Genomic DNA, 14780 nt, shown 5'->3' with positions numbered 1-14780 from the left:
TCGTTGTGCTCGGAGAATACAGAACGACAGTTGACCAGCACGCAACTGCTCGTTACTGGCTGCATCGGGGACACGCGGAAAAGAATGGAAGGTTAAAAACAGGCCGTACAGGGCTACAGCACCTCGTCATGCTACGGTTCTGATGAAGCAATGCGCAGTGTTGCATCTCGGATACCGGCGACGGGTCGATAAGTCGTGAATTGCAGCGATTGTGTTAAGAGAGCAAAATAGAGATAAAATGACGTAATAGTTTTGCAAACGATAATAAGTAAGCAGAGGGCACTGAAGAAGCAAGGACAGATTTATGGGGCTCTCGGAGTGGGTGGTGGTTTAGGGGGAAGGCAGATTTCAGTTGAACTGCATATTCTTTGGAGATTTTTTCCCCCAAATTTCCTGCGCAAAACTTCGCTCGACCAGATAATCTCTCCCCTTATTAATTATATCCGCCCCTTTTATATTGGATCTACCCGCCACTGAAGAGTACCTGCGCGCACATATCGACGCTGAAATGAATTCTGTGCATCTTTTCTAGAAAATAAATATGGCATTACTCGCGGCTAACAAATTATAACTGATTCCCCTGAATGCTTGCGTCGATACATAATATCTATGAAAAAGGGATCTCTCATGGCCAAGTGCTCCCGATCATGTCGCCGTAAAAAAATTACAAGGGTTCAACGCTGCTGAACCAAATATTGAGTGAAAACATTAGCTGCGGGGGACCGAGCATTCTTCTTCTCTTTTTCTTCTTCCTCAGTCCACATTTATATAAAGAAAGCCCCGCTTTAACCAACCGATATGAACGTGCCTTAGTGGCCTACATGGGTAACGCGAATGCCAGGGTCCTAGCAGGCTGATTCTGACATAACCATCCCATGTGAGACGAGAGACCCAAGTTGGCAGCTCCTGCCAGCCCGTGTGTCACGTGGGGTGTGACGTCACAGCGTCACGTGGGTAAGACCTAACTGCGGCCGGCTCACGCGAAGGCTTGAAAGTGCGAGTAGTATTGTTTTCGCAATATTAAAAAAAAAAAGAAGTTTTCGCGGAATGAAAAGGCGGTGCCAAAAGCGCTGTCGCGTCGAGCTTGTAGGCGACGGAGCGAACGACGAACTCCTTCGCCGCGCCACATTGTCGCGTACGTCCCTCTTAATTTCGCTCACATGTAGCTCAGTCCTAAACAGTCAAACCGAAACCATGCAATAGTGTGGCTTCCCTGCTGAATCGAATACGAATTGGCTATTTAGAATAATTATGTTCGTTGTTTTCGCCAATAATTGCACAAACGAGAAACAGTTGGAAACACTGAAGCACCATCGCCGATGCTGCAGTGCGGTGCTGATTTGTGGAGTTAGAGCTGTAGCTGTTAAAAGACCCAACAATATAATCTCCAATATGTAAGCCGCAACACGAATTCATTATATGTTAACTCTATGAGACCCAAGTATTACGCATAGAAAAATCGCTTCTTCTCACTGATGACGAATCAGAATGAGCTAGAACTATTTACTCACTCATACCACAGGACATATGGGACCGGATATGGCACCTATACTATAGCAATGGATTCCAAGATCTGGTATCAAGGCAAGGTTGCTAAACTTCGAAGTCTTTCAACGTCGTCCGGCCTTAAAGGTCATGTAAGCATTACGAACACTGCCACACGAATGAACCGCGTAACGGCACTGAACCCTTCATCCCGCGCATACTGATCGCTGTATGGTGATAGGCAGCGTTTGTGCGGGCCCCTTTTTTTCGACTAGTAGTCAAAGAAAAATACTACAGCTGGTCATACTCCAGCCTCTAGCTTCGCGCCAAATTATTCGAAAAGTTCGTAGCATACATAATTCGGTTCGAATAATTTCCAAAATATACTATTCGATTCGTTCAAGTAATCTAACACGAAGATATTCGATTAGCTGTTCGAACATTCTCGTACTCTTGCTTAAAGAAAAGAAAATACTTGAAAACATCGTCTTAGAATACTACGCCGGGAGCGGTATGACTATGTCTCAAAGTATATAGTTTATGACCATATGAACAGTGCCAGGAGCACTATTCTAACTCCCCTAATTTTTCGCAGCAAGCTCTCTCTTTCCCGTGTCCTGCACTTCTCTGTAGGAATGATTCACTGACTTTAGCTGGGTGCATATTTCAGGCCATCGAAGGCATCTCCTTGGGTAGGTCACACCTTTCATTTTGAGACCGCTAGCAGTAGTAAGGCTGCTGTGGAGAAGGGCGTGAGCTGGCTTGTGAAGTGAATGTTTCTGATAGTCGGAGAACGGCTTTTATAAATTGTAGACATATAGTATTCCTTTTTGTTTTTATTCTGATGGTTCTCCTCTTTACCGGGCCTAACATTGGTGCTTCACGTCCGCGTCCTTCAAACACATTCTTGCTCGAAAATCATTCAAAGCGTGTTCGACACGTTCTGTCTACATGGATAATGTGGGCGCCAGATGTATGCCTGTTGATTCGTCATCAACGCCCATTAAAAGCCGCATTACTGACTTCTGTCATTGTGTTCTGAGAAGAATGCTCATCCGATATCCTTGCCTCCGAACCCGTTTACAGCTGCTATTGACTTCGTTATCACTTTGGTGAATACTTATCGTTATCTCAGCAATTTTGCCTATCATTGTTGCTGCTCATATGACGCCAGTGAAGGCACCAGAATGGAATAGAACCCCTTCCTCTATGAATAGAACCGACTCGTTTACAACCGGGCTTATTCATGTGACGTCACTTGCACGATGCGCATAAGTGGAAAACAATGGCACCAGGCTTGTTTTTGTGAAGGCACCGCTTTAATTATCATATATTCTTTTTTATTTAGCATTGCTGGCTACAAAACATGACTACCGCTTCTCCTCTTCCCCGCCGGTTCTCTAAATCTCCCGTCTTCCGCATGGTGGCGGCAAGGTGAGTAAAGCTTGCCAAAAGAGGTGACATAAAAGGCACGGAAATTGACTGCGAAATTTCACGCTTTTTATGCAGTCTTCACACAGGCTCCCATACGCACTACTACTTTGCCGCTTCGCCTTTTCCACTGAGGGTCAACTCCCTCGAACTCTTGAAAACGACTCTTCTTCGTTTAAAACGGGTGATGGCGAAGGACTCCATCAGATGAAATGGCGTAAGTGAGGGAAGGCGAGGGAGAGAGCCAGAGAGGTAGAGCAAAATCAAGGAATTTTAGCAGAGGGAGCAGGGTAGAAGAAGAGGATGAGAGAAGGAGAAGGACTCTGCTCCGGGAGATTGTTATTCGGCCATCGGCGTCATCGTCGTGTGGCCCGCGTGCGGGACAAGCGCGAAATCGAAGCACGTGGTGGCCGTTCTCACCGCCGGCTATCAGCTCGGCTCGCCTTGATGGATGGCCAGCCTTTTCCTACGCAGGCGCGGCAGTTCCCTCCTGGCGGCACAAGGCCGAGATTTCAGACGAGCTCTCTCTTTTCCCCTACACCGCCATCACCAACGCTCTTTACCTTCTCTCCCTTTTTCTTCATCTTCTGAACGCCTATGTGCCTGCTCTTGGCTTTCTTTTTTGAGTGTATCTGTTTCTTATTCTCTCGGTGCGTCGTTGTGCGTGCGCGGCGTTTTTCTGGCCGCAGCAGCTAGTGGCGTGGCGGTGGTGTGCTCTCGAATTGGATTGGGCTCCCCTATCGGACGGCCTGGCTCTCCACAGGGAGGGGCAATTCCTTTGATGTTAGCCGCTCCGCCGCCGCTCGCTACTGACCGGCCGTTGCAGAGTGCCGGACGCCGCCGACAGCAGCCGTGGACTCGGACCTCTCTCCTCCATCCCTCTGGGAGAGGTCTATCCTCCTCCTCTTCTTGAGGCTCTTGGCTCTCCTCTGGGTTCTCTGTGTTTTTTTTTTCTTTTTTTTTTCGCGCTTTGTATTGCAAGCGTCGTTGGTTCGTTTTCACGCGTTGCGACTTTGAACGACGGCGGTGATGGGAGTTGCCCGCCTCGTCGACTTATCAATTTCTCTCGAGGAGCGGTGCGTGTGTGTGCGTCGGTGAATGAGCGGGACGTCGGGACGCCGCAGCCACGTTGACGGGATGAACGGATTGCTGCAGGGATGGGGGGAGGGGGGGATGAAAGAGGTTGGTTGGCTCGCGGAAATTAATTTCCTTACCCCTATCGAGCGAACATTGGAGGTGAAGGTCGTCGAGTTTCAGAAAATGAATTTGAGGGAGCGGCTAGTTTCAAGCCAGGGAAGGGTTCACAGTTCAGTTTTTCTAATTTAAGAAAATAATGCGGATGACAGCCTAAGTGAAACGGATCGCCCACATCTGGGCCGGAGCGTTCCCCCTGTTAGGCATGTCTGCGGTTTAATCTCCTAAAGAAACGTGAGTGCTAAGGTGCTTTTTAGGTATGCAAAGTTTTCGATGACTTCTGAATCTTGTAATGTGTAGCTAAGCTGCTGCTGAAGCCGTGTAATGATAGAATTCGATTGCGGGAACTAAATGCTACACTTTTGTCTTTCTCACTGATCAACCGGTGTCCCAAAAGCTGGTATTAAGTCCTACGTCGGCCTCACAGTGTATACGGCAGTGGGCGAGGCAGCGCAAGGACTTAGAAGAGCTGCTGGGTCGTCTGGACGCACAAATGGCGGCAAGCGTTTACGTGTGCGGGTGTGCGCAAAATAATCTTTTTGGTTGCTTTTGTTGTGGCTCTAGGAAAAAGGAAAAAAAAAAGTACACGGGCCTGCTACTGGCTCTGTAGCTGAGCCACCCCTCGTGCGGACAGAAGAAAGTAGAGAAGAAAGAAAAAGAAGAGGGAGAGAAAGACGCGCGCCACAACAGCCGTCGCGCACCACCTAAGCGGTGGCGAGTGCAATGACGGCCTACGACAAAAATTAGGTGGCTGGCTAGCCCCGCCGCAATCGGTGTTGACCTAGGAACTGACATCCTTCACCACCTCTACCCTCTCTTTTTGGTTGCAGTCACCGAAGCAAATGACCTGAAATGTTTGCAAGTATGAGAGGATATACGCCGTTCATCCGCTGGCGTTGTTGGAGGCCATGGTGATAGGAAGTCGGATAGCGCGGGATATCCACACAAGAAAAGGGTTTTGCTAGTTCAATAAATCAGTTGTGAGTAGTCCCCATGTTTCTTTATTAGCTTATTACTGCCTCAGGGTGTGACAAATAAACAGTATTTAACACTCTTTGTTTTCTTTTGTGGTCTAATAATGTCTAGGAGGGAGCGATGGCCAGCGTTCAAGCAGCACAAGGGCGAGTTGTTTGACGTGCAACTCGCTGCAACAAGGCCCGAATTCTCATTGTTTTCAGCGCAGAGAAAGCCCAATACAGGTGTTGCATGTTTTCCTCAGTATTTCGGAAATTGAAAACAGGACACCCGGGATGAGCATAATAAGTATCGATATTGAAGATACTTTCGAGCGAGCGCATCGAGTTCCTTTCTGTTGCTTTGGATTGACTTGTTCTCTGAGCTAAATGATATAAATGTGATATCTAATGAAGTTGATATTAATCATCTATAAAAGCAGCTGTAACTATTTATTTCCACGCATAAGAGATTTTTGGCAACAAGGGAACAATTTAGTCATTAGTATCAAGCACTACCATACCGCCATAAAAGATCAGCTATGCAGCTTGCAAAAAACCTCGTCGAAGAAAATTTTTTCCCGGGCAGTGATCCGAGCCCAGGACCATTGTCTCACTGGAACAATTACTTGACCAGCTGAGCTGACCAGTAAGTCTAGCAGATGTGGTAGGACGAGAGCGAATTGATCAACAAATCAGAGTAGGAACGCTGATATAAGTTTATATTATTTAGTGCTGTGGATTGTTTATGGTGGCGCGTATAAAAGAATTATAAAATTGTCATGTCATTTATCAGATTACAAAGTTGTGTTCACTCGATTAAAAGCGAGCGTACGGTCACGCTTCAAAGAAATATTTGCGCTCGTTCAAAACTTTGGCAACACTGATGGCTACAAGCACCGTTGACTGTTTTTCATTTTACTTGAATGACGTTTGGCATCACGGCGTCGAAGTGTTTCATGAGCACGATTTTCTGCTGTATTCTCGCCACCTTTAGAAGTAATTTTTACGTCACATGATTAATGACACGATTAATTTTTAGTTGCGGCATACTACACCACTATTTCAAGTCATCTCTGAAGATTCCATTTTCTAGTTACAACATGCTCCACTTTTGCAAATTATCTTGCTAGCGTGCATTTGATCACGTCGTTAATTTCTAGTTACACCATACTGCGCCACTTTGCAAGTCACCTTGATCACGTGAATTGATGACGTCGTCAATTTCTAGTTGCGACACACCAGTCATACTTGCTCATATGACACTGGCCTCATAACTTAGTCATGATGCCATTTATTTTTTTTTTGTCCTTGACTGAAGAAAATTAATCGATCTTGCTCTGAACCTCCGGATTAGGGCTCTCGCAATAAAAGGATGATTTCCTATTTAGCTTCCGGATGACCAAATGCGAAGTATATCTGCGTTAAGAAATGCCACACTTGTAAAGCTTGCGCATCCAAACGCGTAGTTCGCTCTTCGGGCGTTTGATTTGCCCGAACGATTCCCGTGGCGTCCCCCCTTTAGGACGGCGTCTCATCTGTTCGGGCGCCTCATTAGCTCGAGCAATTGTCGTGACGTTAGCATCAGCTGGAAGAAGGTGTTGCTGCGAGCGCACGCCGCCTCTGACGTGACATCTATGCGACACGCTGCTCTGTGATCGGCCACGTCTGCGTGAATATTGCATGCAATCTACAGCTCGAGAAGGTAAGTTAAACACTAGGGGCGTTCGGCTTCAGCGATGGTGTATGCAATGCAACGACCATCGAAGTTAATCTGTTCGCACGGCTGCGGGATTGAAGCCCAGTCGCGTCGATATGTATTTTATTTGGTTCAATGGCCACAAGGGTACTCACAAAGACAAGGGCTAAGCGGCTGGATGGAAGCCCTGCGGTGCCATCGCATTAAAAGAAACAAGCACGAATCGTGGATTAATCGAAGGATCTTCCGTTGGGAATGAAGTATCCGATGATTTAGCTAGTTAGCTCACGAACCGAACGGGTCCACGCCTTTACCTCACTCCAATTTCGGCTGTACCTAAGGCATAATTAGAACTCATCGGACGAAGCAGAACGAAATTACCACTCCCACACAAATATTTATAGATATATCCGAGAATGTATAGGTAAATCCAAACCAATGTCTGTAGCAAAATCTGCTTCTTTTAAACGAGACCTTCGCGACAACCCTGCGGAATTATCCCGCTGCATAGCGCTTGCTCTATGCACTCTCTAAATATAACGGGGCTGCACAGCCAAACCTGAGCATTTATTAGGGAGAGAACAGCCATACAAGCAATTGGTGGCCCTGACCAGCACAGAGCCGTACAAAAATATCAGCCAGCACGGCTTGTACGCAAATAAGTTTAATCCAGTATTGCCCTGAAATATGGATGCCACCCTGACCTGTTTCGAGTATCCTCGTATACCTCCTTCTCCCTTTTGGGAAATAAGCGTTTTTACGGAACCATCTGCTTAGAAACAAAGGAGAGGAAACAATAATAAATAACCGTTCTGTTATATATCCAATTTGCTAACTCCTTGCATCCCCAGCTAAGTGAAGCTGAAGAGAAATACTACAAGGAAACAATGCCAAGTTTTAATGAAACTTTCATCTCTAGCTGTCTTTGTGTCACCAGTCACGGCCTTCTGGTGCTCATACTTGCTTTCGAAACAATGAGACCACAGTTGATGGTGGACTGGTTGAAATATCAATCAGTTCTTTAAATCTATATTTTCTATGCCAACTAAAAAATCACTCTGTTTTACCACCATCACAAAAACAGCAATAACAATGTTATATAACTTGCTATACCAATGCTAACAATAATACTATACAATTAAGCTATATAACTATATACTAAACTATTTAACTAAACTAACTAAACTATATAGCTACATATAACTATATAGCAAAAAATTCACTCTGTGCTACCACCGTCACGAAAACAGCAATAACAATGCTATATAACCTGCTAGCGAACTGAGAAATATTATTTCTGCCGCTCAGTAATAATGAAAAGGAATGCGTTTGTACAGATGCGACACGAAATGCATCTTTGCGCTGGTACGCGAAACATATTTCTCACTACCAACTGATAATTTATTAGCAGCTGGCTTCGTCAGAAAGAGACCCGATATGACTGGTGTGCAGTTGAAGAAGTGCCAATATGCAAATGAGAAGATCGTCAAAATACTGGAAAATGCCGGCCAATATCATTAATGCGTCATTTTGAAACTGGGAGATGAAATATGGATCATGTAATTTCTAGACCACTTAACTTGCCCATGGAGCCAACTAATGTCGTTTTTCGAACTAGCATTAATTCAAGTCGAAGCCTCTCGCAGAACATCTATGAGGAACCAAATAATTTACCAGGTATAGGAGAACAAAACGTAGGTTGACGCAGTACGTCGCGACTTCTAAGGCCTTCGATGAAGCGTCTAAAGGCCCATTCACACTTGCGAGTCGCGATGGGCGTGCGATGCGAACCGCGGGTCGCATTTGCAAGCCTCGTTCGGAACGAGGCTTCTCGATCTTGACTGTTCACCAGCAGCGAGAAGCCGGATGTAAAACTAACTTCCATTCACTTCAGTTGAGCCGCTGATCGGTTACCGGTTTGCAACCAGCGTCGCAGAGCTGGAAAATCGACCATAGCTCGAAAGGCCTGCGAATGTCACTTTTCGACCAAAGCGGTCGTACAACTTCGGAAAGTGGCAATTGTGAACGAGCCTTAATTCTCACCGCCCTCACCTCGGGCGTTCGCAGGACTGGACCAGGCCCTGGACTAAGCCCATGGTAAGGACACGCTATTCTTGCAAGCTTTGGAGCGAGGGACCGGCGTTTACAGCCGCACGTGAACTTTTCTGCCTGCTGACCCGACCTCCCATTATTAGACCACAGAGCCATCCTGATTATAATAAGGAAATCAATCAATCAATCAATCAATCAATCAATCAATCAATCAATCAACCAATCAATCAATCAATCAATCAATCAATCAATCATTCAATCAATCAATCAATCAATCAATCGATCGATCGATCAATTCTCACCATATCAAATGAACACTTCTGCAGGGAAAAATGACATTTTGATACTCATCAGAAATGAACACTTGCCAAATAGAGCCGGGTATATTAGAGATAATGGCTGCACATCAGATAGTTCAGGTGCAACTTTTGCCTACGTCCCTCAAAGATCGGACATGGGCAAAGTTTCACTTGTAATTTAACATTGATACTAATCCTGATAAATATTTTACCGCCACGCTTCTTGGTTATAATTATTTACTTTAGCGAGAAAGAGGGGCCAAAGAAGTTCAAACCATTTAAGACGTCTAATTTATGGTTAGAAACTAATGGGCAAATGTAATGGGAAGAATGATGAGAAAAAAAAAAAAAAACTGTCAAGGCTAAGCTTTAATTTAACAATAAATATTTGCTGGAGTTTAGAGTACTAAATGCACTTCACATCAAATATTTAGTAGCAGCGATAGCTAACGGTTAAAGTTAGAGCCCCCTTATTAATCACATGTCCCTTATTAATCACATTTTTTTTTAGTGCAGAAAAAAAGTTTGGTTCTTCCGTCGAGAATTAAAATTCCTAAACTTTCAGCTTATTTAACAAATGTGAGGCCCACATTAGAGCTTGTCAACATTAACGTAGTTGTGTACGGCCCTTTTAAAACTTAACTGATAACTCAGAGAGAGGCTTAGGAGATTGCAACCCAGATAAATTTTGGCTCATCAAAATTTCCAATTAAGCTAGGATTCGATCACAGAAATGCTCATTCAACTGCAGTTTAACTCTTCTGGGCGAATTGGTGCTTCATTAAAATGAAACAGTTTACGAAGAAAGCATGATTATGATTACCAGGCTTCACAAATTAACCGTTCGTCAACACATACGCCTACTCATTTGAGGTTGAAGTTGTTGCTGACTACAGATGGGATTAGCCTTGCGGGCTATGCCGGAAATTTCTCCATAATGCCACTTAAGTAACAAACATTGTTCACAATTCAGTCACACATAGGTAGTAGTCACTACTTCTGTTACCATCTGGACTCCAGATCTGAGTTCTGCAGGAAAGTAAGAAGGACCTCCTCCTTCTATAAGACCGGTTTCGACCCAGGTATACAGACAATGTCCTGAAATGAGCTTCGGAGGACTCCGGTTTTCTTGAGGGAAGCAAACAACACACTCCTTTAAGCGATGTACCCTGGACAGCACGTAATATAATGTTCTATATCCCCGCACACAACACATATGGAACACAGCGGAGGTGCTGCCAGACCCGTCTTATACAACCACGCATTGGTACTAGCAGAGCCCGTGCAAATTCAATATAGCGAAGTGGCTTTGGATCTTTTTAGACCTTGTAGGGTGTACTTGTAAGGTGAACTCCAAACGGAATTGAAATGCCTGTCGACTATTTCTCTTGAGACAATTTTGGTGTCTTGAGCAAATCCTCTTGATGGGAGTTCCGAGAGCGCTTTATGGGCTACATGCTGTCCGCCATCTCGTTGCCTATGACACCTATATGCGAGGGCACCCGTTGGAAACGTACTGAAAAGTCTCTGCTCAGCAGTGTACACCAAACGCGCATAGCGAACGGACAAGTCCTCAATACAGAACCCGCGCTCTAACCTTTGAAGGGCGAATTTAGAATCCGTCAGGATCACAGCAGGTTGTGAGTCGCACATGACCACAGTTTCCGTAAATCCGCCATTTCTGCACGCGGCAATAGCCCAATTTAATTTGATACCGGTATCTAGAGCCGGACACGTTGTCATTGTTTCAAAATCGGAGCAAAGAGATTCTCAAATTGCATTTTATGTACACTGCCTCTTCGTAGTGATGTTTGTATACGTTGTGTCCTTTATGTAGCTTTTTTTTTCCCCCTAATATCCTTCTCTTAAAAAAAAAAAACTGTAAAAATATTTCCTTCTTCTACCTTTAACGACACCTACCCACCAGCAGAAATACAAAAATAACTAATATCGACTATTTAGACAATAAATTTACCTTTTCTGCGCCCTAAGTGACGCTGCGAGCTGAAGGCAACACAGGTGTGGCCGTTCCTTTATACCAATCCTATTTCGAGTACACACGGAGAAAAAATTCTTACAAAGGACCATGACTGGCTGCGCAATGCCCAGTCATGTAAAGTTCACATGATGAACTCAACTTCACTCCTCCCATTAGCTCTAGTTATACCCTTCCCGCTGCCCTCCCGTAGATAGCGCAGCGGACCGCTGGCCAACGCTTGGTTAATGTGCCTGCTTTTGCTTCCTTCGCTGTCTCTTTCATGTATATGCATGTAATGCCATGGTTCAACCTCGAACAGGTTGGGAACACTATTACGCGTCCTTTCGCCGCTACTAGCACATAGATGGCGCAAGTAGTACATGTCCCGTATGTCCCGTAGGGTGCCTCGATGCTCTTTGGCGGTGGAGGGGAGCGCACGCGTGGAGGCACTCTAATGTCCCAGATAGCTGGGCATGAGCCGTTTCCTTCCTCTGCGACTAATCATGCAGTTGCTGAATAAAGTTCCTTTCCTCTTTCAGACTATGATGAAGGCGGAGGAAGTAAGTCAGCGGGATGGTGAAGAACGGAATCTGGCTTTAACTTCGCCGCTTGTGCACTGTCACTGGTACAGGTGAGTAAAATAAGGCTACACTGAGCTTTCAAAATGTAAGGTGGTCCAAGTCATTGAAAAAATAGCGCCTCTGACCGACTCATCCAACGTGAAACAGATACCCTTGGTTGTTCAGAGCAAAAAGGGAGGGGCGAAGAAAAATGTGGACGTTATGAAGACGTTACTTTTCGTGAGAACACGACATGATTCTAAGAAGTGAAAGAAACAGCTTCGGAATTCAGAGGTTTTGACAGAATGCATTAGATTTTCCGGTGCTGCAGTGAGAAGGAAACTCCGAATGGGTCGTAATCCATCACGTCAATGGTTTATTTCTTTCCACTCGCAGTTAGGACAGGAAGGAGTTTACGCTGTTTTACATGCCATCCCAGAAAAGATCGACAACAATGTCGATAAGATGTTTCGGTTTCATCAGGAAGCTGCCTCAGAAAGAAGAAAAAAAGCTTGTGTGTGCAAAGGCAGTACTACTTATGTAATTAAATAAAGAACCGCGTTTACGAAGACATGGCTGCGAGGCTTTACGGTGCTCTGAAGTAACCAAGTGCCGCCCGTGTGATACGCTTAGGCATACAGTGCGGAGCGCTAGGCATTGTTGGAATATGGCAGCTGTAAGAGAGCAGCCCAACTTGTCGGGCGCCTGTACTGAACGGACGGGGAAATCTGTTAAAGGGACCCCCCAGCTCATGCTTTCAACAGGAGTTTAAAATTGGCCGGGCCCTCGCTTATAACCGGCTGTATTTGTATGCTTCGATTTTCCACGGAATTCGCACGTGCGACCACTTAGTGATTTCAAAGGCGCTTAAAGCTCCACTTCGCAGTTAGGCCACACCCGCATAGAATTATGTGCTGTCACCACCTTGCTACAGAAACTGCATTGCTTTCCTCCACCCAGATTCCGCGGCTTTTTTTTTTTTTCTTCAGACCTACATCAAGTGTTCCTTCCGGGCGAAACGGTAATGAACTGGTGCGCCCACTCCGTCTTCCTGCTTAGGGGCGAGCATTTCGGTATTCGGACAGCCGTGTCCACCTCGCCGTTCCCGCTTGAGGACCCTCCACAGGCGCCACTGCGGCGAGCGTGTCTGTCTGCGTGGGTGGGGTGGTGCAGGGGAAGGTGCTTTGTGTTCCGCACGTGCACACAGCGCCGTTCCACCTCTGTTGTCCCACTGTCAATCACGCTAAATGGTGAGTGAGCACAAAGGCAAACAGCCCACACCTAGGTCCCGCACACACGTCGTCTTCGGCGCCTATCGTGCGAGCTGCGGTTGAGACCGGTTCGTGCCCGTAACGCAGGTGACCCTTCGAGTGGCACCATGACGAAGTTTCTGTATGTGGACCGCTCCCCTCGATTGGTGGTCACTTGAAGTGTGGTGCGCTCCACGGACGCCTTCCTGGACTCGAGTGGGAGAGATGGCAGATGGAGATTTCCCTGCTGCCTCCGACCCTCTTCCTTTTGTCCATCCTGGCTTGATCTTGTGGACGATAACGGACACTACAACGCAGGTCATCCTTCGCTCACACCATCCCCATTCGGTTTTAAGGAAAGGATCTCTCTGCTTCTTTTCCTGGTTTCAGACACCCCAGGGGTCAATGGCACGAGACATTGTGAGATGAAGAAGATTCATGCTACCGCTTCACTGTTTCGTCATGGTGGTTGGGTCTACGGGTTATTGTGTACAAGCCCAACCGCGATCTAACTACTTCAAGTTCGTGCGTGTTCAGCCGTTGCAGCTCCGCGAGGGACGTCAGCGCGACGCAGCCATGACGAGCAGGAAGTGGCGTTTCGGTGTGAGAGCGAAAGAACGCGAAATACTAAGAAGATACTGAGATGTGGAAAAGCGGGGGAATAAGATTTTCGGGCAGTGCTCTCGCCCCCGTCTTGTCATGTCAAGCTCAGATCACTGAGCGGTCTGATACACATCGCCTCGGGCCTTGCCACGGAAGATCTGCAACGCCTGTTGAGGACTCTCTCTGCACGGACCGTTGAGAACATGGGAACGGTATTCGAGAGGAGCTCCCCTGTACAACGGAGCTTCTCTCGTGGTCAGGCAGCAGTATAGAGAAAGCAGTGAGCGAAATTTCCACACTTGCTTGCTAAATGTCCATAGCAACGTAGCAGCAGTTCCCTTTGTATTACTGAGGATTGGCACCATGACAATAGGAGACAAAGGCCTTTCGAGAAAGGGTTGACAGCTAGGAACGGGATTTGGGAGAGGGCATCGGAGCCGTGTACTTTAAGGGTCTTTGCCAGTTTGTAGCTGGCGCAAAACGCTGGTCGCATGAGGCTCTATAAAAAAACAAGAACAACGAGCCCGAAGAACAACACAGTGCATGCAACCAGAGGGCCACTTTTTCTCCAACGTTTCTTTTAGAAATTCAAGGTTTTAGTTCTTTATAATTGGTTACCCACACCAGTGATACCGGATCGGGCGAATGACATTGTTGTTGTTGTTGTTGTTATGAACTTTATTTTTCCACCGATGTAGGAGGCCCCCTACTCCCCGCCCCCGGCACGCAGGCCTATGGGACGGAGGCCGGGGCCTCCGCGACTAAAGACAGGTGAAGCGACAGTGTTTCTTCGCGGCTTCAGCCGCCAGGCGGATAGCTTGCTGCTGACATTGTTTTGTCGACCCTGACGTCATAACTCATTACCAGAAATGGTAGAAGGGCAAGTATAAATGATCTGCAAAAAATATCTCTCTGATCGAAGTACGTTAATTCCCAGCCTGCTTTGACATGGGAGTGGGAGTGGCTGTTAGCTGCACATGGCGGATAGCTCGCGACTGACGGTGTCTTAGGGCGGGCATGCATCGTAGCGGGTAGCGAGCAACGCACAGTTTCAGCCGTCCCTGTCGATCACGTTTCACGTGACGCTGGTGGTAGCACAGGACGTTCCGCGTCCGCCGCTAAGGATTACGGTGGCGCTGGTGAACACTCTCAAGGTCCGTTTACAGGCAACGTTAATACACAAATAAGTAGAAGATTGGACAGCCGTCGATGTCGCACAGTTGGTAAGAGCACTGGATGCGATATTTCGAGGTCATGGGTTCGGTTACCATCATCG

The 14780-nt window shown here is 46.5% G+C and overlaps 1 protein-coding gene across 1 annotated transcript in view; it reads left to right on the top strand.

Annotated features, from left to right (window-relative positions):
* LOC146208473 (uncharacterized) overlaps nucleotides 1-11724 on the top strand; it is a 122975-nt gene extending 111251 nt beyond the window's left edge. The window contains exon 2 of the transcript XR_014703389.1: nucleotides 11631-11724. The gene's annotated coding sequence lies outside the window, so the exon portion shown is untranslated. The remainder of the gene's footprint in view (nucleotides 1-11630) is intronic.
* The last annotated feature ends 3056 nt before the right edge of the window (nucleotides 11725-14780 follow it).

This window comes from Amblyomma maculatum, chromosome 1 (assembly GCF_055883805.1).
Source record: "Amblyomma maculatum isolate TAMU_Amacu chromosome 1, ASM5588380v1, whole genome shotgun sequence".
In the NCBI taxonomy this organism is placed as follows: domain Eukaryota; kingdom Metazoa; phylum Arthropoda; class Arachnida; order Ixodida; family Ixodidae; genus Amblyomma; species Amblyomma maculatum.
Note: the sequence above shows the minus strand (reverse complement) of the source record. Positions and strands in the feature narration are given on the sequence as shown.